This window comes from Gracilinanus agilis, chromosome 3 (genome assembly GCF_016433145.1).
Source record: "Gracilinanus agilis isolate LMUSP501 chromosome 3, AgileGrace, whole genome shotgun sequence".
NCBI classification, from domain to species: Eukaryota; Metazoa; Chordata; class Mammalia; order Didelphimorphia; family Didelphidae; genus Gracilinanus; species Gracilinanus agilis.
Window position 1 is genome coordinate 237,399,884 of NC_058132.1, and position 23,319 is coordinate 237,423,202.

General features: G+C 36.1%; 1 protein-coding gene across 1 annotated transcript in view; it reads right to left on the reverse strand.

The window, feature by feature from the left end:
- PPP1R1C (protein phosphatase 1 regulatory inhibitor subunit 1C) overlaps positions 1 to 23,319 on the reverse strand; it is a 235,329-nt gene that overhangs the window by 61,193 nt on the left and 150,817 nt on the right. The gene's annotated exons all lie outside the window — the stretch shown is intronic.

Sequence of the window (23,319 nt, forward strand, 5' to 3'; positions counted from 1 at the left end):
TGATGATAGCCCTGCCTTTAGTTTCCATGTATATGTTGCCCAAAAGCTGCTATGTGCTAGTAGATGTAGTAGTCCAGGTATAGCACTCTATCCACTGTACCATTCAGCTGTCTTCAAAATGGAGAAAGAAACCCATGAACCAATATCCCTGATGAACATTGATACAAAAAGTTTTAATAAAAAATTAACAAAGAGACTATAGCGACGTATCCCAAAGATAATATACTATGATCAGATTAGCTTTTTGCCGGTAATGCAGGATTGGTTTCATATTAGGAAAAGTATAACATCATTGACCATATTAACAAAAAGAACAAAAATGACAGAGATTTTGACAAGATATACCCATATTTCTGTTAAGAAACAAAAATACATAATTACGAAATATGGAAATAAATGGATATTGTCTTACAGAGTATTGAACTATAATGAAAAACCATCATTGTATGTAACAAAGATAAATTGGAATACTTTCTAATGAGATTAGAGGTGAAGCAAAGTTATACCTTGTAAGCTATTACCACTTCTATCTGACATAGCCCTAGAAAAATTAGCTGTAGCAATAAGAAAAAGAAATTGAAGAATTAAGCATAGCAAAAGAAACTAGATGATCACTTTTTGAAGATGACATGATGTTATACTTATACATACATGCATATATGTATGTATATATATATGTGTGTATATATATACCTAGAAAGTCAACTAAAATGAACTGAAACAGTTAATCATCTCAGGAAAGTTATAGGATATATGACAAACATACAAATGATCAGCATTTCTATATAATATTAATAAAATCCAACAGGAAGGGGGAAAGAAAGATTACACTTAAAAGAGCTATGTGAATACAACATGTTATAATTATTGGGAGTCTCTTGATATGTTTGAGATTGTAATTTGATGTACAGAGAAAATAAGATGACCCTTCTCCCTTACAACAGTTGCCCAGGCAGGATCCTTCAGGTCTAAGATATATATCCCTTCAGGACCACCTGGGGTTAATTGATGTATTGATTTGAGCTCTTTAGCTAGGATAACGCCTTGTATTCTGACTGTGATTTCTCCCTCCCAAAACAAGTTGACACTGCTTTAGGAAAGTACTTTATATTAACAAGAAGGATAGGGTAAAGGACTGTGGTATAGGAGACCCTACTCTACTGGTTGCTAATGAAATCTCAACTGCTGGCAGATGAAGAATAAATGTAGCTTCCCTCTGGTTCAGCCTGGCCAGGACTAAACCAGAGTAGGTAAACTGCTGGGATATTTTGACTTCTTCTTCAATTGATCTTTTGCCTTACAGTTGAGTTATTTCCACCCTTTTCCACCCTCTTCTTCATCTCCTACCCACTTCCCGGATCCCTCCCGGGCTCTGGGAAACCTAGATATCTAGATGATGTAATTCCTAATATCTAGGGGCATTAGACACCAAGGTGGTGGTCAGGTACAGGTTGGCACAGTATCTCAAGTACAGGAAGAGTTTTTAGAGAGAGATGTTTGCACCTCTCACTCCAAGACCAGGATCCACCGATCTCCAGCCTCAGCACAGGTCCAAGACCCAGAACCCTTTCAGGATTCTTAACTGCCCCTCCTCCTGCCTCTCGCATGACTCCCTGGGAACATTCCATTCAACTGACTTATTTGTCAATCAAAAGTGATCTTCAAGCTCCCAGAGGTTCAATATAACAAACATGAAATACTATTTATAGGGAGCATCTAAATGGCTCAATGGATTGAGAACAAGACTTAGAGAGGAGGTTTGGGGTTCAAATTTGGCTGTAAGACACTAGCTCTGTGACCTCAGGTAAGTCACTTAACACCCATTGCCTAGGCCTTACCATTTTTCTGCCTTAGAACCAACACATAGTATTAATTCTAAGACAGAAGGTAATGATACAATGAAAAACCCATTATTTACAGAAATAAGAATAGAAATAAATAATTGGGAAAGTATTAATTCCATTTGGGTAGGCAATATAATAAAATGGCAATACTTCCTAAACTAATTTAGTCATGTAGTGCCATGACTATCAAACTATGTAAGAATTAATTAAAAGAACTAGAAAAATGATAAAAATTTGCCTAGAGGGTTAAAATGTCAAGAACCTCAGTGGAAAAAAATGGGAAGTAATGGGGCCTACCATTACCAGATCTCAAACTATACTTTAAAGTAATAATTAATTATCAAAACAGTTTAGAACTGGTTAAAAAACAGAGTGATTGGCCATTGAAAAATACAACATAAAGTAGTAAAAAGACCCAGCAGCCTTATAGCTAATACTCAACTATTGGTATGAAGACTATTTGACAAGAATTGTTGAGAAAGCTGGATAAAACAACAGTTTGGCATAATTTTTTTTATCATACAAAACATACTTCCATATTGGTTGTAGGAGCCCACTCAGAAAACCAAAACCCCAAAATAAAATCCTAAATACACTAACGTGAAACATAGTATGCTCTCATCCACATCCATCTGACTCCAACAGCTGTTTTCTCAGGAGGTGGAGAGCATTCCCCATCATATGTCTTTCAAAATTGTCCCAGATCATTGCATTGCTCAGAGTAGCCAAGTTTTTATAGTTGATCATCATACAATAATGTTGTTACTGTGTACATTGTTCTCCCAGTTATGCTCATTTCATTCTTCATCAGTTCATGCAGACCTTTCCAGTGTTTTCTGAAATGATCTTGCTTATCATTTCTTATAGCACAATAGTATTCTATCACCAATATCTGCCATAATTTGGTCAGTTATTCCCCAATTGGTGGACATTCCTTCAATTTCCATATCCTTACCACCACAAAAAGGGCTGCTATAAATATTTTTGTACAAGTAGGTAGTTTTCCCTTTTTAATCATTTCTTTGGGATATGGCCTAAATAGTTGTATTCTATGATCAGAGGGTATGTTTGACATAAATTTAAACCAATGCCTCAAACCATACACTAAGATAAGCTTCAAATAAATATGTGATCAACAAAAGATCATGTCGTCAATTAGAAGGGAAAGGAAGAAATTAACTTTCCAGTCTATGAACAGCCAATGAAAAAAATGCTTATCAGGATTGAACTGAATCTAATAAGATAAAATTCAGTGGGACAAATGAAAAGCCTTTTGCTTGAAGTAAAAAAAAAAATAACTTCACTCAGATGGGATGTGGGGAGCATAGTTAGAATGGTTTTCTGAACAGGATCTGGGTATTTTCATGGACTGAAAGCTCATTGTTAATGAACACTGTCTTGAGGACATCCAAAAAAGCTAATTAATTTAAGCTAATAAATATAAAGAAAGACATGGCTTCTAGGAATAAGGAGATAAGTCCTTTTTTACTATTCAAACAGCATCTGAGCTGGTGTGTTTCAGGTTTGTGTTCCATGAGTTAAGAAAAATAATGATAATCTAGAGAGTATTCAATGGGGGGCAACCAAGATGGTGAAGGGTCTTGATGCTGTGTAATATAAGAATATATTGAAGGAACTGGAGAAGTAGGGTAGAGTGTCACAACTTTCTTCATGTGTATGAAGGTCTGCCATGAGTGAGAGGAATTGGTTGGTTCTTTGTGGTTCCAGAAGATATAATTATAGGAGTATTGAATGGAAGTTATAAAGAAGACAATTTTGGCTTTATATTGGGAAAATTTCCTTCGTCATAAGAGCTACCCTGAAGTGCCTCTGAAGTCAGTGGACTCCTCATTATTGGAGGTCTTAAAATGGAGGTCAGATGATCATGTAGAGGGAGTTCTTTGGGGTGAGGAGAGGGGATAAGTGCTTAAATAAATCCAGAATCATAGAATTTTTAAGTATTGGAAAATACCTAATTCCTTTTTAGTCATTTCAGTTGTATCTGACTCTTCATAACCCCATTTGAGATTTTCTTAGGAAAGATATTGGAGTGGCTTACCATTTCCTTCTCCTTCATATTTTACAGATGAGGAAACAGAGTTAAATGACTCTCTAAGGGACCCACAGCCAGTGAATGTCTGAGGCCAGATCTGAACAGAACTTACTGGCTATCTAATCCAACTTGTACTGAAGAGGATTCATCATCACAAAATACCCAACAAGTGATCTTCCACTGTGATGAAGAGGATCCAGCACTGAATCAGTATATTCCTCCTATGGGCAATTCTAATTTCCAGGACATTTTTCCTCATATAAATCTTAAATTTTCCCCTTTATAATTTCCACTCGTTGCTCCTAGTTATACTTTCTGGAACCATACAGAACAAGTTTAATCCCTAATTCCTATGACACATCTTCAAATACTTAAATATTGCATTCATGCTCTCAGTTTTTGAATCTGATAGATGTCACTTGCCCATGCCTACTAAGTTTTGGAAGCAGGATCCACCACAGTTCTCTCCTGATTCTAAGTTCCACATCTTCTGTCATTCCAATGTAATTATTTCTGACAGCATCCATTAAGAGCAAAACCTTGTTCCCCATGAGGCCTCAAGTTTCTGACTTCATTAAGCCTTTTCCCAATGTACTTCCCAAGTCCAGAAATGTTTCTTTGGCTCCATTTTCTGATTACTGGCATATAGCTATGCCAAAATGTGCCATGAAAATGCTATGATGGGATCTAAAGTTTCACCACATTCCTTGATCCTGCCATAGTTACACTGAAGTTTCCAATGTTAAGAATCTGCCAGTCCCACAAGACTACACCAGGGTTGCTGGATTGTAGTTGTGGTTTCCACTCTCAAGAAATGAGGCAATGGGAAGATAAAATACTGAGGCATTAGACAAGGTGATGGTTTCTGAGGGGCAAATAGAATCTTAGTGCCCCATTCCTGGAAGCCAATTTAGTCGTAACAAAGACCATTTCAAGGAATATCTTTCAAAAGTCCAAGAAACAATAGATTTTGATGTCAGGCTATTTCAAGATTTCAAAGACATCTTTTACTATCTTTCAGTCTAGACAGCATTCTGAAACTGGGATCCCTAAAAGTGATTCCAGGATTCCTGAGGATAACTAATCATAACTCATTAGTAGCCTTCTTCCTTCTCTTCCTCTTACTCCATTCATTCCTCCAACTCAGACTTACCACACTCTCAAGATGTTTTGGCCGAGCCCCAAATATACTGGCCTTAAAAATGGAGCTAAAAGTGAAAGTCCATCAGTGATTTCTAAGAACTTCCAGATTTTGTCACTGCTAGGGAATGAAGTGAATTAAATACCTTTGTGATTTATCTCTAATACAGAAATGAGTTTCTGTTAACTGAAGAGGCTGGATAAAGAAAGAATGGAAAAAGATGGGAAGGAAATAAGCATTTTTATTAAGCATCTACTATGTGTCTGGCACCGTGCCACACATTTTGTAAATGTTATCTCATTTGATCTTCACAAAAAAACAAAAACTGGGAATTAGATACTATTATTACCCCCCCCCATTTTATAGATGGTGAAACAAACATTAAGTGGCTTGCCCAGAGTTACCAAACTTGTTAGTCTGTTGTCAAATTTGAATTCATCTCCAAGACTCTAAGACAGTGATGGTGAATCTATGGTACAGGTGCCAAAGATGACATGCAGAGCACTCTCTGTGGGGACATGGCTATTCCCCCCCCCAAAAAAAAGTTCATTACTAGAAAGTCAGAGGGACTCAGAGGGAGCTACTCCCTTCCCTCTATTTTCCTGATGACATTTTTTCACATCCCCTGCCCCTCTGCCCAGCAGCTGAATGGGAGTGCACAGGGTGTAAGGTGGGCAGTTCACAGGTGGGCGGCAGAGCTGGAGGGGAGCAGAGAGCTCAGGCCACTCCCCTCCCCATCTCTACACTACCTGAGGATATTCCTCACATCACCCACACCTCTGCCAGCAGCCCAGTGGAAGCACTTTCTCCCTCCTCTCTGCAGGGTAAGGGGAGGAGAGGCAGGGCACACCTGGCACTTAGGAGGGGGGGCTTGCACTCTGTCTCTAAAAGGTTCACCATCACTACTCTAAGACCTGTGCTCTAATCAATAGCACCACCTAGCTGCTACCTTCCTTAAGCATAGAATTGTGGGAGCCATATATCCCACTCTTGTCTTTTCCCTCCCCACATTCTTAGAAGTTTTACCACTTTTCTTCTGGAGAACAAGTCAGATATACATAGAAATAAAATGATGAAAGATATACTAACCAGGTTAAAATGTCTTCATTAGGAATACATGGTGTTGTTTAGGGCAGATTGTTTTCAATTTATCTCTCCAAGTACCACAAGGTTACTAACTCTCTCTCTCTCTCTCTCTTTCTCTCTTTCTCTCTCCTTTTATGAAGTATTTACTCTATTTGAAACCTCCATAAATCTAGACTTGACACAGCAGTAGCTTACAAAGTAGTAGCTTTGTAAAGATTCCAACTTATGAAAATTCAAAAAACATATGTTTATAGTTCTGAACCCATGTGAGACAAGTCAAGAATTCTCTTTAGAATTGTAAATTCACTTTCCATTCACCTTTTCTTCACTGGCTCTGCAAACGTATTGGCACTGTTCACCTGTTAAATAACTGTTGTATTCTAAGCCTACATATTCAGCACAATCATTGGGTTTATATAGCTTGTCTCTTTCATTTCATTATCTAGAGGAAACAAAATAGACCAAAAAACTAACATTAAAGACTGTACTGCTCCAATTTGGAAGAAGTAAGATTTCTTTCATTTATTTATGTTCTTTCTAAATGACATATAATGTTGTAGTGAAAATATTTGTGTGTCTAGAAGCAAAGGAGAAAGATTTCAATATTTGCCTACTACTTACTTTCTATAGTTTATGCTTGGTAAAAAAAAATGCCCTGGATTTGGAATCAGGAGACCTGCATTCATATCCCAGATCTGTTATTTATTACCTGTGTTACTTTGAACAAAGCACTTAATCCTTCTGAGTTTTTGTTTCTTTGCCTATGATATGAAAAGATTGAACTAATGATCTTCTAGATGCTTGCAGCTCTGGATCCAATGAAACTGTAATCATACATATTATCATGTTTACCAGTATAAGAACACAGTAAATGTCCAGGGCATTATTATTGATCAGATGTCTTAAGGTGATAATAGGTCAATGTTACTGGCATATTAATTTCTGCATTAGGAATTATGCATAGCTTTGGTCTTTAGCCTAAATTATACATGATTACAGGTTATAAAAACAAAAGCAACAGAAGAAAATAATAAAACATTTCTATGACACAAAATCCAGCATGAAGCTGAATGAAAGTGAACTTCTAATGAGAGAACCAAGTCAAATCAAATTCATTTGGTCAAGGAAAGACTTTGTGGTTATGTTTAGAGTCAGTAGAACCCTATACCTATGATCACAAAATCACAAAATGAAAAAGAAACCATATAAAAATGATTGGTTGTTTCAAGTATTTCTTATGGCCCTAAAAATACATTATCCCATGAACTTTAATTCCCTCAGTGTGGACAACTCTATTGTGGTAAAAAGAGTAAAAAGAAAACTGAATTTATTGTTAAAGGACCTGTGTACAAATGCCATTTCAGTCACTCAAAACTTATATGACTATGGTGGGTACCATTAAAATAGCCTATATTTGTTTTTAATGCAAATTACAAGTAAGAACTAGCTTATCATAGAGCAAATTAAAGTCAATGTATTTGTATATGTGAGACTATGAGACATGAAGCCTATTTTAAAGTCATTTCATTCATCCAGTTTATGGATAAAATGAAGGACTAGCACTAAGCCGGGGTTGGCAAGTATAACTCTCGAGCCATATCTGGCTCTTTTGAGGGCCAGATATGGCTCTTTCTGCAGGAGCCATAAAGTTGATTTTTTTTTTCAAACACTGTTACAGGAGCACGCACTGTGAGCACTGTACGGCTCTCAAGAAATTACATTTTTAAAAATGTGGCATTTATGGATCTTGCAGCCAAAAAGGTTGCTGACCCCTGCACTAAGCAATCTCTAAGGCCTCTCATATCTCTAAAGCTCTGAATTTATGTCTAAGACAGTTACTGAAAAAATTTGTCACTTTGGATCTTCTCTTATTGTCTGAATTTGATATGACAAAAGAATTTCTCTATAGCATTTGAATCCTGAATATTATTCAAAAGAAACCTGTCCAATTACACACATACTTAGAAAATTACAAATTGAAATGATCTATATTTTATTGTAATTTTTTATTTTGCTAAACATTTCCCTATTATATTATCTAGTTGAGGATATTTGGGAATTTCACTTGAAGCCTATGGGCCACCAGTTTGATACCTCTATACCTATGAATTAATATCCCAAAGAGTAAGTAAATATGATAATCCAGGGAAGGGGTTTTTGAACAACTGAATCAATCACAGGTATCCTCAATTTATATACTTCTTTAATAATCTCCTGCTATAGTTTTGCTATTTATTTAATCACCAATAGTGCCTAATTTTATTTATTTATTTATTTATTTGATTTTAAACCCTTAACTTCTGTGTATTGACTTATAGGTGGAAGAGTGGTAAGGGTAGGCAATGCAGGTTGAGTGACTTGCCCAGGGTCACACAGCTGGGAAGTGTCTGAGGCCAGATTTGAACCTAGGAACTCTCATCTCTAGGCCTGGCTCTCAATCCACTGAGCTACTCAGCTGCCTTCTGCCTAATTTTATTTTAATAGTGAATGAAATTACCAGTGGACTCCCTGAATCAGGCCCAGTCCAGCCAGAATACGTTGTGCTGTTCTATTAGAGCTTTTCATGGCATTAAAGGCCCTGATACTTTCTGCTATTGCCTGGGAGGCTTGCAAACATTTTTTTGCTTTGCTAAAATTAGCTCTCCAGTTGCAAGCATATAGTCCACAATATTACAGAAGTTTTGGGGAAACACTAAGAAAAGAGCTAACATAATTATAGCTTAATATTTATATAGCATGTACTATGTGCCAGCACTCTGCTAAGCACTTTACAATTATTATCTTATTTGATCCTCACAACAACCCTGGAAAGTAAGTGCTATTCTTATCTGTATTTTACTGAAAAAGAAACTGAGGCAAACAAAGTTTAAGTGACTTGTCTAGGGTCAGAGCTGGGAAGTATTTGAGGTGCATTTGAACTCAGGTCTTCCTGATTGTAGGCTCAGAGATACCCCCCCCCAAAAGAAAACATTGAAAACAAGAACAGAAAAGAAGAAAAATAATGAGTGAATGACACTCACTAAACTCCAGCATTCCACAGCAGAGTTTTCCAGAGTTACTCACAGTCAGAAACATGAGAATTGCTTAGTAGGAGGACCCTCTATAAACCCAGTCTTTGCTGTTCTTCTGCTGGTAATTTCAGGAATGAAGGATTGACTCTCCCACTTCCTGAGTTTCCTTTGCCCTTCCTCTCTTCCCATCCCCCTTGGCCTTGCTCTTCTAGTCTGAGTTAACTAGCAGTAACAACACCCTGTTGACTTAATTTCTAAAGCAAGATGAGGTGAAAGCTACATGGTTCTTTATCTCTGCAGTGCATCATCCTCAAGAATTCACCTTTTCTTAGAGGAGACTTCCTACCTTGACAAGGCAGCTCTTACTCCCTAGATACCACCCCCATTAGGTCTCAATTTTCTTTCCACTCCTCTCTCCAGTTTCTGTTATCACCCTGCTTCATCACTACATTTCCCCCTTTCCTAAGGCATAGATGCCCCCTAACCACTACTGTTCTTCTAATTCAGAAGAAGAGAAAGAGGTAAAAAAAAAGAAGAAAGTCTAGTAAAGTCTATATTTCTTCTAGCAAGTCAAAATTTGCAGCCACTGAAAATTATGTGATACCTTATACAAAATTCATACAGAGTGCCTTTGCATACTGAGAATAATTTACGGTATCTAATTCTCATAGACAATAAATAAACATGCAAAAATTTCCACAGGCACTCTACTAAATCTCTTATGTACATTAGGCTGTCCTGTGCCATCAGATGCCTGCAAGTTCTGTAGATAAAATCTTCATTCATCACCCCCAAGGGCATCACTTCATACCCTAGTCAATATCTGAAGAAACTTTTGACTTCTGAAGTGGGCTCCTACTGTTTCTAAGTGCTCTATAATTCTATAAGGTAATACAATTTCATAGATTCTGAATTGGTTGCATGATACAACTCAAACACATTAATGGTTCAATGACAGCTTGGCAGTGGTCTCCAGTGGAGTATCCCATGTTATCTATGCTTGATCCTGTGCTGTTAAAAATTTTTATCAGTGATTTGTATAAAGGAATAGACAACATGATCAACAAATTTGAAGATGACAAAAAGCTAATAAACTGCATGAAAGAAAAATCCAATAAGATCTTTATGGGTTGGAACATTGTTCTGAATAAAAGAAACTCAATAGGAATGAATGTTGTCTCGTAATTGAAGTTTAAAAAATCAACTTCCTTCATATATGAAGGAAGAGACATGGTTAGACAGAAGTTATCTGGAAAACATTTGGGGCTTTTGTAGAATACAAGCTACGTATAAATTTACAATGTGACTTAGCAATGAGGTAGAACAGTGCACAAAGGTCCAGAAGTCAGGAAGATCTGTGTTCAAATCCAGCCTCAGACACTTAACTTTGTGACCTGGACAAGTTATTTAGTCTCTATTTGCCTGTTTTCTCATCTGTAAAATGGGGGTAGTAGTAGCACCAGTCTCTCAGAATTGTTGCAAGATCAAGCTGGATACTATTGTAAAGAGTTTTTGCAAACTTTAAAATGTCATGTAAATATTAAAAAGAAGTAATAATGGTGGTGATGGTGATGGTGGATGTGTAGTAATAGTAGCAGTTACAGTAATAGGGATAGTGGCGTCTTCACTACAGGATCCATCATATTCATTGTTCATTTGTTTCCATTCTTTCCAACTCTTTGTGCCTCCACTTATGCTTTTCTTGGCAGATACTAGAGTGTTTTCAATTTCCTTCTCCAACTCATTTTGTAGATGAGGAAACTGAAGCAAATAGGGTTAAGCGACTTGCCCAAGGTCACCTTGCTAGTAAATGTCTGAGGATGGATTTGAATTCAAATCTTCCTGACTCCAGGCTTGATCAACACTCAAACCACTGTGCCACCTAGCTACCCATTAGGTTCATTGCTTCAATGCAAAGTGTTTAATTCACTTATGTCTTCCATTATGGATGGGAAGGAGTTTTGCCTGTCCTCTGCCCTTTGAGATTTCTGAAGGGAGTGTAACAGGCACAAATGGGGTTATTTCTGAGGTTAGAATGATTTACTGAAAGTTGAAGTAGCTCTAATATAACTCCATATTCCCTAAAAATGCATCCAAATGTGGTCTCATCAGAATCATCTTCAAATTAGAGATCCTTGACAGTTGTTTGTCTGTGACCTACAGATGAGGACCTCTCAGAGCCAAATTCCCTTGCTCCTTCCATTTTCATTTCCCCAATGGGTAATAATGATTATTCCAAATTGTACCAAAAGAGCCCCAGTTACTTCTGTGAAATATTTTGTGGAGTAACAGACTAGAAAGTTTCTCTATTCCTTGTTATAGTCTAATCTGTTCTCTGTTCGCTATGTTGTGTTTTCCAGTGACACCAACATTGTATAGCAAGACCTCATATTCAAGTTGGAGGTCATTACAATGAGTATCCGAACACTTATATGTTTCTTTCTTTCATGAAAGCCACAGCTAGACAACATGTCATTTAGCTTTTTATCTCAGAAATGACAATAGTGAATCTATAGGTCCTCTTTATCTTCTTACGATTCTAAGCAGAAGACAATGTACAGTTCAGGTTCTTATCTAAATATTAACCAGCATAGAAGAACTTCTATAAAAATAAATGCATATCTAAAAAGGTAAAATGTTGGTTCTATTGAACCTTTTGTTCTGACCTGAAATCTCCCAGCTCATCAAATTGGGTAAAATTAAATTGTTCAGACCCAGAATTCTCCTAGGATTGGTATGGCATTTGGTCTCAGTCTATTAGCTGTCAGATAGGTAATTATCTAAGCAACTCCCTCTCAAATTCTTGTCACAGATCAAGTGATGATAGCAAGGAAGCTATATAGTAAGAGAGATTTCTTCAATAACTCTGACCACTATTGAGTAGAATCTTTCAAATATGACCAAAGATATTTACTACTTGAATAAATCCTAGTAAGTCATGATATGTCATACATTATATCTTTTATGAATTTCATACATTGTATTACATTTTATAATTATATTACATTATAATAGATTAAATTATGTCATATCATTGTCATATTATCACATATTATGTACTACATTGCTATATTTATCAAGCCTCATTTTTCATCTGTAAAATGATGCTGAACTATAGCCTCTGAAGGCCCTTTTAGCTCTAGATATCTTTATGACCCTTTGATTTTATTCCATCTCCTTTTATCCAATATTTCAATTCATGGATCATTCTGCCTTTTGCCTTTTGCTAGTTTATCTTGTTAGCCCTCAGTATTAGCGACTTGGATCAAGGCTATGTGGCTTTTTATGTTTATGCTGGTTAACTCTAAGTCTCTGCTGTGCTGTTATTTGTCTATTTCATATGCCATCTTCTCTCTGAATCACACTTTCCCTTTATTCTGCCTGTAGACATCATAATTATTGTTGATGCATGAGACCTCTGGGACAGAGAAGCTCTATCAAAGCCTTTATTTCTTACCTTATATTAAACACTGAACGCAGAATTTTCTATCTGGCTGTTAAGATATCAGTCAATCAGGTAAGATATAGTGTCTGAACTATATTCAATGACCAAAAAACATAAAGTTTTTGGTGGCAGTTCCTTTTGGGACCAAAATTTCATGGCAGCACTGGGGATAAGGTAGAGTCTCTGTCAATGAGCACCAAAGTTTAGAAATATCTTCAGATCATAAAAGTCAGGTAAACAAAAATTAAGAGTTATTATCTTTTAAAAGTCAATATAGGGGCCAGCTGGGTAGTTCAGTGGATTGAGAACCAGGCCTAGAGACAGGAGGTCCTAGGTTCAAATCCGGCCTCAGACACTTCCCAGCTGTGTGACCCTGGGCAAGTTACTTGACCCCCATTACCCACCCTTACCACTCTTCCACCAAGGAGCCAATACACAGAAGTTAAGGGCTTAAAAAATAAAAAAATAAAAATAAAAAAGTCAATATAACTCCCCTTTTGAGATTCTATGTATCCTATATATTTAATAGATGTTTACTATAACTGAGAATTGCCACTATATGGACAACTTTTGACCAATGGCCTCCAGCCAAAACACTTTCAACCACTTCTCTTTCTGCTCTACTAATGCCTTTACAAACATAATAAAATAATAAAAGTAGACCAAAATCTTCAAATAGTTCATGATTCATCATTTTAGTCATGTTACTGATGATTGGCTGGTACCTTAGACATTTTTGTGGTATATGACCAAACTGCTAAAATACCACCAACCAAATATGTGTCTTTATATTGCCTTTATTGGAGGAAAAAGCTTTTTTTTTCCTACCATGAAAGTATAATAAAACCTAGTGTGAAGGTCAATTGCTGAAAATGACTAGCTGCCTATCATAATACAGAGTCTGCTGTCTTGGCAGGATGTATAGATACAACTTAGCTTACAAGGCTAATGGGTCCATATTCACTTTAATTTTCCCAGTCTTCTTTTGTACCACTCTAGCAAACATTAAGAGCATGAATGCTACATATAATAGAGTAGTACAGGATGTGGTGTCCCTACTCTTACTTTTTAGTTACTCATTTAACAGACTACATAATTCATTTCCGTATTTAATCTTAGCACTCTAAGCTCTGGCGTTATCCGAGAGTGTTTGTATTTCTAATTCACTAATAAAATCTAAACATATCTCTTATTTAATATACTAAGCTGGGACCCCCAAACCAAGTTACTGACTATTATTTATTTGATATACTGAATAAATCTCCTTTTATGATAATAATTAATCTATCCTCCATTTATAGATAGATAAGATTTGCAATGTGTACATATGTATACATACATATAAACTAAATCCTGTAATTCCCTAAAATTAAATATTTATTGCATAGTATATAATTTCTTAACAAAAATAGTAAAAATTTCAGATAATTATGTACTACATTTGATCTGTACGAAAGTTTCTCACCAATATCACTTCATACTCTTAGTATAACTGCAAATTACTTCCAAGAACATAGTTTCATACTTAGCTCACTCAGGATAGCAAATCCTCTTCATCCTCTTTGCAAGTGAAAAGTTTTAAGTTTCGCAGAAAAAGAAATCCTTTTTTCTTTAACTTCTCTATAACTTTGATATGAAAACAATCTCTTCAGATTATCCCAAACCATCATTCACAACAGTTTCTCTCCAGAATCCCTCATCAGATTCTCATTATAATATTTCTTTATAAAAAAGCAGTTATGACAGTTATAACTCCAAAGAAGTTTCTCATTTTTATTCTCTGTCTTCTTCATAATATTTCATAGATCTTTACAGATCAGTGTTAAACTCATATACTCTTTCTGACTCCATCTAAGAAAATACCTCATGGAATGACAGTTAAAACTATAATTCTTTTTATGCCTAAGTTATAACATAGGAATAAAGGGAGATGTCATAAATAATCAGAAGATCAGGGAACATGACCTATTCTGTATTTATGGATAGGAGAAGAATTCACAAATAAACAAAAGATAGAAAACTTAGTAAGTTTTGTCCAATTTTGAATACATTATATATAAATATATATAATATAAGATATATAAGATATATATAAAGGTCTTGAACAAATAAAACGAATGTAGTCAAGATTAGAAGGAAAGCAAAAAAATGGAAGAAAGATTTGTATAGATGGTTTCTTGGATAGAGGTTTCATATCTAAAATATAGAAAGAACTTCAAATTTATAAGAATATGAGCAGAACCAAGAGAACATCATATACAGTAAAAGAAATAATGTTTTAAGAATGATATATATGTCCCCCTGCATTACACTGATAAACAGAAACAAGTAAGACATTGTTTTATATATACATGTATCTTTTTGTTAAATGTGTGGGGAGAGGAGAAAATATGGGACATACCTGTCCCATTTTTTTTGTAATTTTGTAATTTTGATGTAATAAGCAAACTAATTGATTAATTAATTTTTAAAAATAATAAATAATGTAAGCTCCTTGAAAACATTTAACCCCTAGGTTCTCTCCTATAGAAGAGATATAAGTTTATATTACTTCTTTTATAACCACATTTGTATCACTAATGTGCGTGATCCATAAAGAATCAAGCTCAGTAATATCTCTAACTAGTAGCATTTCCAGATACTTATTAACATTCTCCCTCTCAGAAGGGACAACTCTTTGAGTCTGTTTTCTGAATGGTTGTTGACATCACTATTGTCTCATGACCCCAGCTCTATTTTAGGGCATGGCCCTGAGATAGTCATAATTGCTATGCATTGTCATTATGGTGGGTTCAAATAGTTCAGAACAGATCATCAGCAATAGCTTATAACTGATAAGTGGCATAAACATATTATTTAGGAAATATATAATCAGAAAAGGAAGTTGGCTAAATAGATTCTAAATATACTTTTTATGAAAGTATGTTGGCCAGAGTAGTACATCACAAGAAAGTGTGCACAAATTCTTCTGTGTAACATTGGAAGAATTATCTACAATCTACATTGGTAAGAAGATAGATTCACTGAAGCATATAATGAACAAGCATTATAATTCCTAAATCAATTTCATATAAATTATCTTATTATAATCTTTTTAACAACTCTATAAAGTAGACAGTGTGAGAATTATTTCCATTTTAGGAAGCTGAAACTTTTCAAAGAAATTAAATGAGAAGCATCATAATCTAGCTGAAAGAATATTGTTTAGTGAAGGGGAGGCAACATGGTAGAGTCATAGGAAGAAGGTCAACAATTCTCCATCATCCCCCTTCAAACTCCTCCAGATATTGAGAAAGCACACCAAAACAAATCTTAATCCTGAAATCCGATGGAAAAAGTCACATTGAATTATTTTTTTTCCAGTTCAGGTCAGCATACACACATGGAATAGTTTGTAGATACTAGCAATTGTGTCTGTTCAGGAAAGTTATCATGGAGTATTCCAGCACCCAGGGAAAAGCTATATACCGGAGTAAAAGGAAGTTCCAGATCTGTACCAAGTCTCTGTGAGAAGAAGAGGTACAAACAGAGAGCTTTGTCATACACCATCAAGTTCTGGGTTAGATGCAGGATGAACTGCGTAGTATTGGCAATCTAGTATAAGTAGCCATTTCAGATGTTAGGAAGTACAATGATAGAGGAGCAGGTTACAAATAGCGTGGAATCCACTAACATTCAGACCAGTATGAAGACTGTAGAGAAATAACAATATCAGGAATTCCAAACCAAAGTAAGGCCTTCAATCCCATCAAGTCTCCTGTTATGCAGATGCAAAATCAGGAACTTGCAGGGCTCAGACAAGAGGTCAGTCATCAGACTTTGTCCTGAATCAGAATCAAATACCTTTGCTATGAAGACACTTAAAGCTTGCAGATCCTCAACCTGAACTATCAATGAGAGCCTAGAATAACATATTATTCAATACTCCAAAGAAGCAGTAATAAGACCATCACAGAACTTTTCTCTGGAAATATACAAAGCCTAGACCTAACATAAAGTTTGTAGATAGGATAATAAAAAGAAGAGAGAGAGGAAAGAGAAAGGGGAGGTGAGGAGGAGAGAGGAAGAAGGAAAGAAGGGGAGGAAGGAAGGAAGGAAGGAAGGAAGGAAGGAAGGAAGGAAGGAAGGAAGGAAGGAAGGAAGGAAGGAAGGAAGGAAGAAGAGAAGGAAGGAAGGAAGGAAGAAGAGAAGGAAAGAAGGAAGGAAGAATTCCACTATTTTTAAAAAAAATATGGTGACAGGGATGCATGCCTAAGACAAAACCTACAAGAAAATAATGACTTCAAAACATGTACAAGCAGCGCTTCACAGTAAAAGTATAACTATGGCATTATATCAACTAGAATTCCTAAAAGATATGAAGTAAGATTTTCTTTTTCTAGTTTAATATTAAATTGAAAAAAATTTTCAGATTACGTGTTGATAGTTTTTAATATTTGTTTTCAACATTTCTCCTATACTCTCTGAAGGGATTCTGGCAAGAACTGTTTTTTGGTGCATGCAAAATTGCTGTTGTCTCTAGATGGGAAAATGATCTGCATTCTATTTTAGAGTACGCTACTGTTTTAAAATGACATTATCCTGAATAATATTGCATCATATGGGGCTCTAAAACTCTTGAAGGAATGTTTACAGTAAAATAGTATATTGATTCAATTTTTCATGATCTTTTTTTTTGAGAAGATAACTTAAATAAGTTTAATTGGCTAAGGCATTGTTGACATTTTTGTGAAAATTAAGTACAAGGTAAAGCAAGAAGTTTCATGGAATTTCATACAGAATTTTGTATTGAACTGGATTATAAAAGACTTTTCCTCCTCTTAATCCACATATTCTGCCCTTCCTCCCACAATCATGATGCTGTCCTCAATATCCTTTATACAGTGACTTTAAGCATTGCAGACAGGCTTCCAGAGTATAGCTTTAAAATACATGTAATTCACATCTTTCTCAGTTATTTAGGAAACTATCTCTTCAGATTTCTAGTACTTGTATCATCCGTTACAAGGAGTTATAATCTAATGAACAGGAAGGCTCATTCTAAGTATTTTGAAAGAATAAAAGAGATATGTTCCTAAAAACTTTGTTGTTGTTCAATTATTATTCAGTTATATCCAACTCTGTGACCCTGTGGACCATCCTGTGCCAATGATGTCCATGGAGTTTTCCTAGAAAAGATACTGGAATGGTTTGTCATTTCCTTCTCTAGTGGATTAAGGCAAACAGATATTAAGTGACTTGTCCATGGTCACTCATTTAGTAGATGTCTGAAGCCAAATTTGAACTCAGGTCTTCCTGGCTACAAACCTCACACTCTATCCACAGAATTCATGTAACTGCCTATGGTAAAATTTTTAGAAGCATTAAAATTCTAAATCCATTCATTTTTCCCTTCCTTTAATCCATAATTCATTTTAGCCCTCTCTTTTTCTATTTTAAAACATTTGTTCATATGTTTTTCCCTCACATTGTTTCTGCATTTTATGTGTCTATTATGGATGAAAATGAAGTCTGGAAGCCAGTAGAGGGAGCTTTGTTGCCACAAACATTTGTTTTTCTTAATTAAAAAAAGAAAGAAAAGGTAAGGAATAAACAAAAAGTTTTAAACACTACATTGTATTTCTCTGACAATGAGAAAAATACTGAAATCATCTACTTCATCCCATCTACCCTACATTATTTATTCAATGGATTAAAATGACAATTAGGGTGTATCTATTGGCCAAGTACCAGGAGAATGTTGAAGTTTTATTTACATAGCACTTACTATGGTGGTTTGATAGACTCTCTTCTGGAATATTGAGCAATTATATAATTATGGAGAAAAAAAGGCATATTTATCTTAGCGATCAGAAGAGATTAAAATACTTGACTGGAAAACTAGGAAGCCTGTGGAAAATGAAAAGGATTGATCTTGATCATAAAATATGGAGTCGGTGCTGCTCCAGCTAAGTAGGTTGTTGGCAAAGCCCCAGATTTGTTATTGAGAGAGGCAATGGAATTTTTGCTTTTAAACTTTTTTGTTATCTTTATTTTAAAACATGTAAATAGTACTAAGTACATATTACATAAGATGTCTTTGTCATAGTAAAAATAAAAGGCTTTATTTTTTCTTATCAACTATGATAACTTTTTTTTTTTACTTATTCAAGGAAATGGTTTAAATCCTCTAGCAACTTTGTATGGTGCTGATAAATAAATTATTCAATGTGTTCATTTTTAAATATATGATGTGTGAAACTCAGTAGCTAATTTTGCTTTTTATTTTCTTTTGGTCTGAATCTATGAATTATTCAGGATTAGTCAGCTTCCAGTAAAGAAACTCTCCAATGCAGATCAGTAACAATTCTACCATCTTTATTTTTAAAGGGTTGGGATGCTGAGTATGTGAAACTAGAAAATTACAAAAACATGCTACTTGGCAAAGAGGATCATAGTGCTAGAGCTGGATCAGAAATCAGTCCAATGGCAGCTTTTTCATAGATGCAGAAATTGAGGTCCAGGGAGATTAAATAACTGCCTATAGTGGCACAAGGATTAAACATGAAAGGTGGGCTTGGAACCCAGAACCAGTCAGTTTCCACTGTATCACACCACCATATTTTATGAGTAATTATGTTTCTTGGTCTGTGATTCTTCATGAAGGAAAGGAGGGAAAGAAATAGGAAGGAAGGAAGGAAGGGTTTTTAATTACTTCAGTTCCCTTCTCCACAGCTGTCCCTCAAGTATAAAATATGTTAAAGTGATTGGTTTTTCTCCATTTTGTCTATTTATCTATAAATCTGGTGTTTGAACTCTGGTAGTATAAATGAAAATACATTTTTTACTTATAGAAGGAAAGTGGATAAACACAATAAATAAACATTGCAATTTTCTTTATTTGTGTTAATACAAAGAAAAAGAAAGACAGCCTCTGGCCTCATGGAATTTATAGACTAAGAAACATTAAAAAGAGCTGAAAAGTTGGGAGTAAAGGAGAGGTACTAGCAGGAAAATATAAATGAAGATTCCTGGTGAAGGGGTATGATTTTGAAGTCTAAAACAGGATTGGGAAGGGAGTAAAGGAGGCCATCCTGGCCCCCTCTACAAAATGGTGTTATTCACCAATGGGAAAAGAGGAATAGACTTTCTGAAGCCATATTCCACAGTGAGGTTATAGTTTGTTATAGGAGAAGGAAGCCCCAGGTACCAACTGAGAGGAGTTCCCAGATGCACAAGTAGTGGAAGAGGAATGATTTAAAAATCCAGAACCTGGGGAGAAATGAAGGAAAGACTTCAAAGATCATCTAGTCCAACACTGCCATTTTACAGATGGGAAAACTGAGGCCCAAGAAGGGAAATGACGTCTCTAAGTACATATGGACAAGAATCTCAGCAGAGCTGAAGTTTAAACCAGACCTTCTAACTCCAAAAGAAATGTTATTTTTTGCTACACATAGTTTGCCACATTCACTAACTTTTTTTTCAGTTAGTTATTCTTCGCTGAACTATCATAATTCAAAGTTTTTAAAATGTTTTTATTGGAATTATGGGATAGAATATTTTATATTGGGACTATTCTAGTAAATCTGCATGAGATGGTCCCATTATAGTTAAAGAGTATATGTACTTGTTCCAGTCTGGCCTCTAATACTTCCTTGTCCTGTGAAGAGGGGGCGAGTCATTTCACTACTCCTCAACCTTAGTTTCCTCCTTTGTAAAAAAGGGTCAATGCCTGTACTACATCTTATATTGGACAATTGGGACCAATGTGTCTTATAAACTATGAAGTGACAAAGATATATGAATATTTGATATAAAGAAGAATCATGGTTTTAGTCTACAGTTTAGAAGGAGACTAGATCCCCTTAACCAGAGTATTTATAAGTGCCCACATCATTCCAGCCTAAACTAAAGGTAATCAAATAATAGCATATGTCCTTTTTAAAAAGCATGTCATTGCTTGAACACATGGGTTGATGTGGATATGATTTGGGATGTAGACTCTAAACCACCCCAGTGCAACTATTAATAATATGGAAATAGGTCTTGATTAATGACACATGTAAAATCCAGTGGAAATCCACATCAGCTGGGATGGGGGGAAGGGGAGAGAAAGAACATGAATCATGTAACCATGGAAACTTTTTCTAAAAAAAAATAGATTTTAAAAAGCATGTCATTCCTTTATTCCAGAGGACTCCCAAATAATTCTAATTATTATAATTCCATAATGTCTCAGAATAGTCTAAATGGGAATTGGACTACAAGTTGAGTACCAGCAGTACTAAAAAAAGTATTGGCAAGTAAATTTCCATCAAATTCCTTAGAGCCAGAGGTTTCAGGTGTTTTACACTGAACCTCAAATCAATTTATTGATACTAGTCCAAAGTTGAAATTGGTTAAGCCAAATCACCTACTCCATTAAAAGTAAAGGTAACCTTTTTTTTTCCGGGTTAAGATGGGGGCAGAGTAAGAAGCAGCTCTTAACCTCTCCTGACCGAAACACACAAAACTCCTCAAGGGGACATAAAAACAAGTCCAGACGAACGGAGGAACCCCACAACAGGGCACAGCGTGGAAGGTACGTGGAATCGAGACATTTCCAGGCTATAAAGGGTTCTCACTAAATCGCGGGCTGAGCAACCGCCCCACCCCCACCCCCTCCACACTCATCTATAGCTCCGAACCCAGCTAAAAAGAAATAGAGCAAGTTTGGGGCACCCATCGAGTCATCAGCAGCTCAGGGACCTGTTCCTGAGAGCAGCAAGACTTAGGACCCCATTAAGTCAAAAAACGCACGTGAAATCTGAGCGCGGGAGCAGAGAGTGGACAATGGGCGCAGGCGTGGGTGGAGGCAGACACAGCCAGGAACTAAAGCTCTGAAAACCTGAGTGGGGAACCAGCGTGGACGGGTATACGACTGTGGAAGCAGCGCCCTGAGACTTGTAAAGGAACCTCCGGCAGAGGACCAAGCAAGGGGGTCCACCAGGGGGCTTGACCTTGGAAAAAACCAGAACTCAGACCTCAGGAACCAATAGACCACGAACAGACACTGAGAGCGAGGATAAACCTGAGAAGCTGCTGGGCTAATGATGGCTACTCAGTCACAGGAAGTTCAGAAGAGAAAGAATAATAATAACAAGAAAAAGAAGTCTTTAACACTCGACAGCTTTTACACAGAGAAGATCCAGACAACCAAGCAAACAGAAGAGGAGAACAAACAAGCATCCAGACCCTCCTCAAATAAGGAAAACTCCTCACAAGCTATGGAAGAGTTCAAAACTGAGATTTTGAGGAAAATGGAAGAGATCTGGCAAGAAAATAACAGTTTAAAAGGTAGAATCTTGCAACTGGAAAGTGAGGCTCAGAAACCAAATGAACTGATAAGCAAATTGAACACCAGAAATGACCAGATTGAAAAGGAATACCAGAAGATTATGGCTGAAAACCAGAAGATTAGGGCCGAAAATCAATCCCTTAAGGCTAGAATTGAGCAACTGGAAGCTAATGATCTCTCAAGACAACAAGAACAAATAAAACAAAGTCAAAAGACTGAAAAAATAGAAGGAAACATGAAATATCTCAATGAGAGAGTGACAGACCAAGAAAACCGGTCTAGAAGAGACAATTTGAGAATAATTGGCCTTCCAGAAAAACCAGAAATTAATAGAAACCTGGACTCCGTACTAAAAGAAATTATTCAGCAAAATTGCCCTGAAGTCCTACAACAAGAGGGCAATATAGACATTGAAAGGATTCATAGAACACCTGCGGCATTCGATCAAGAAAGGAAAACACCAAGAAATATCATTGCAAAATTCAAGAGTTTCCAAGCAAAAGAAAAAATCTTACAAGAAGCCAGAAAGAAACAATTCAAATATCAAGGAGCACCAATCAGGATCACACAGGATCTGGCAGCCTCCACGCTAAAAGACCATAAGGCTTGGAATACAATATTCAGAAAGGCAAGAGAGCTGGGCCTGCAACCACGGATCAACTACCCATCAAAATTGACTATATATTTCCAAGGGAAAGTATGGGCATTCAACAAAATTGAAGAATTCCAGGTATTTGCACAGAAAAGACCGGGGCTAAATGGAAAGTTTGATATCTAACCACAAAAATCGAGAGAAACCTGAAAAGGTAAATAAGATACAGAGGGAAAAGAAAGAAAACTTATAATTTTTAAATTTGCCTTTTTAAGGGCCTCAGTGAGATCTAATTATCTGTATTCCTATGTAGAGAAATGTTATGTATAATTCTCTGTAGTGAACTCTATTCACTATTATAATATTCACTATTATAGTAATCAGAAGAATAATTCACAGGGTGAGGGTAGAACACTAAATAATCTAAGATGGCGTGGGGGATGGGAAAGAGGGGGTAAATAACAGGGGACACCAAGAGAAACTTCAGTGAATAAGAATAACAGAATATTCTATTACACACAAAGAGGGCATGGGAGGGAGAGGGGACAAATACTATTATAAGAAGGAGAGGAAGAGAGCATTAAGAGGTAATAATCAAACCTTACTCTTAGTGTAATCAACCCGGAGAGGGAAGAGTAGCTTTATTATCCATTGGGATAAAAAACTCTATCTAACCCTACTGAGAAAGTCAGAAGGGATAAACCAAGGGGAGCAGGTGAGTGGGAAGGTCAAAAAAGGGAGGGGAGAAGGGGGAGGGAATTCATAAAGCCTTTAAAAACAAAAAGAGGGGGAAAAATAAGGGAGGGGGTAGAAAGGGAAGTTAATCAA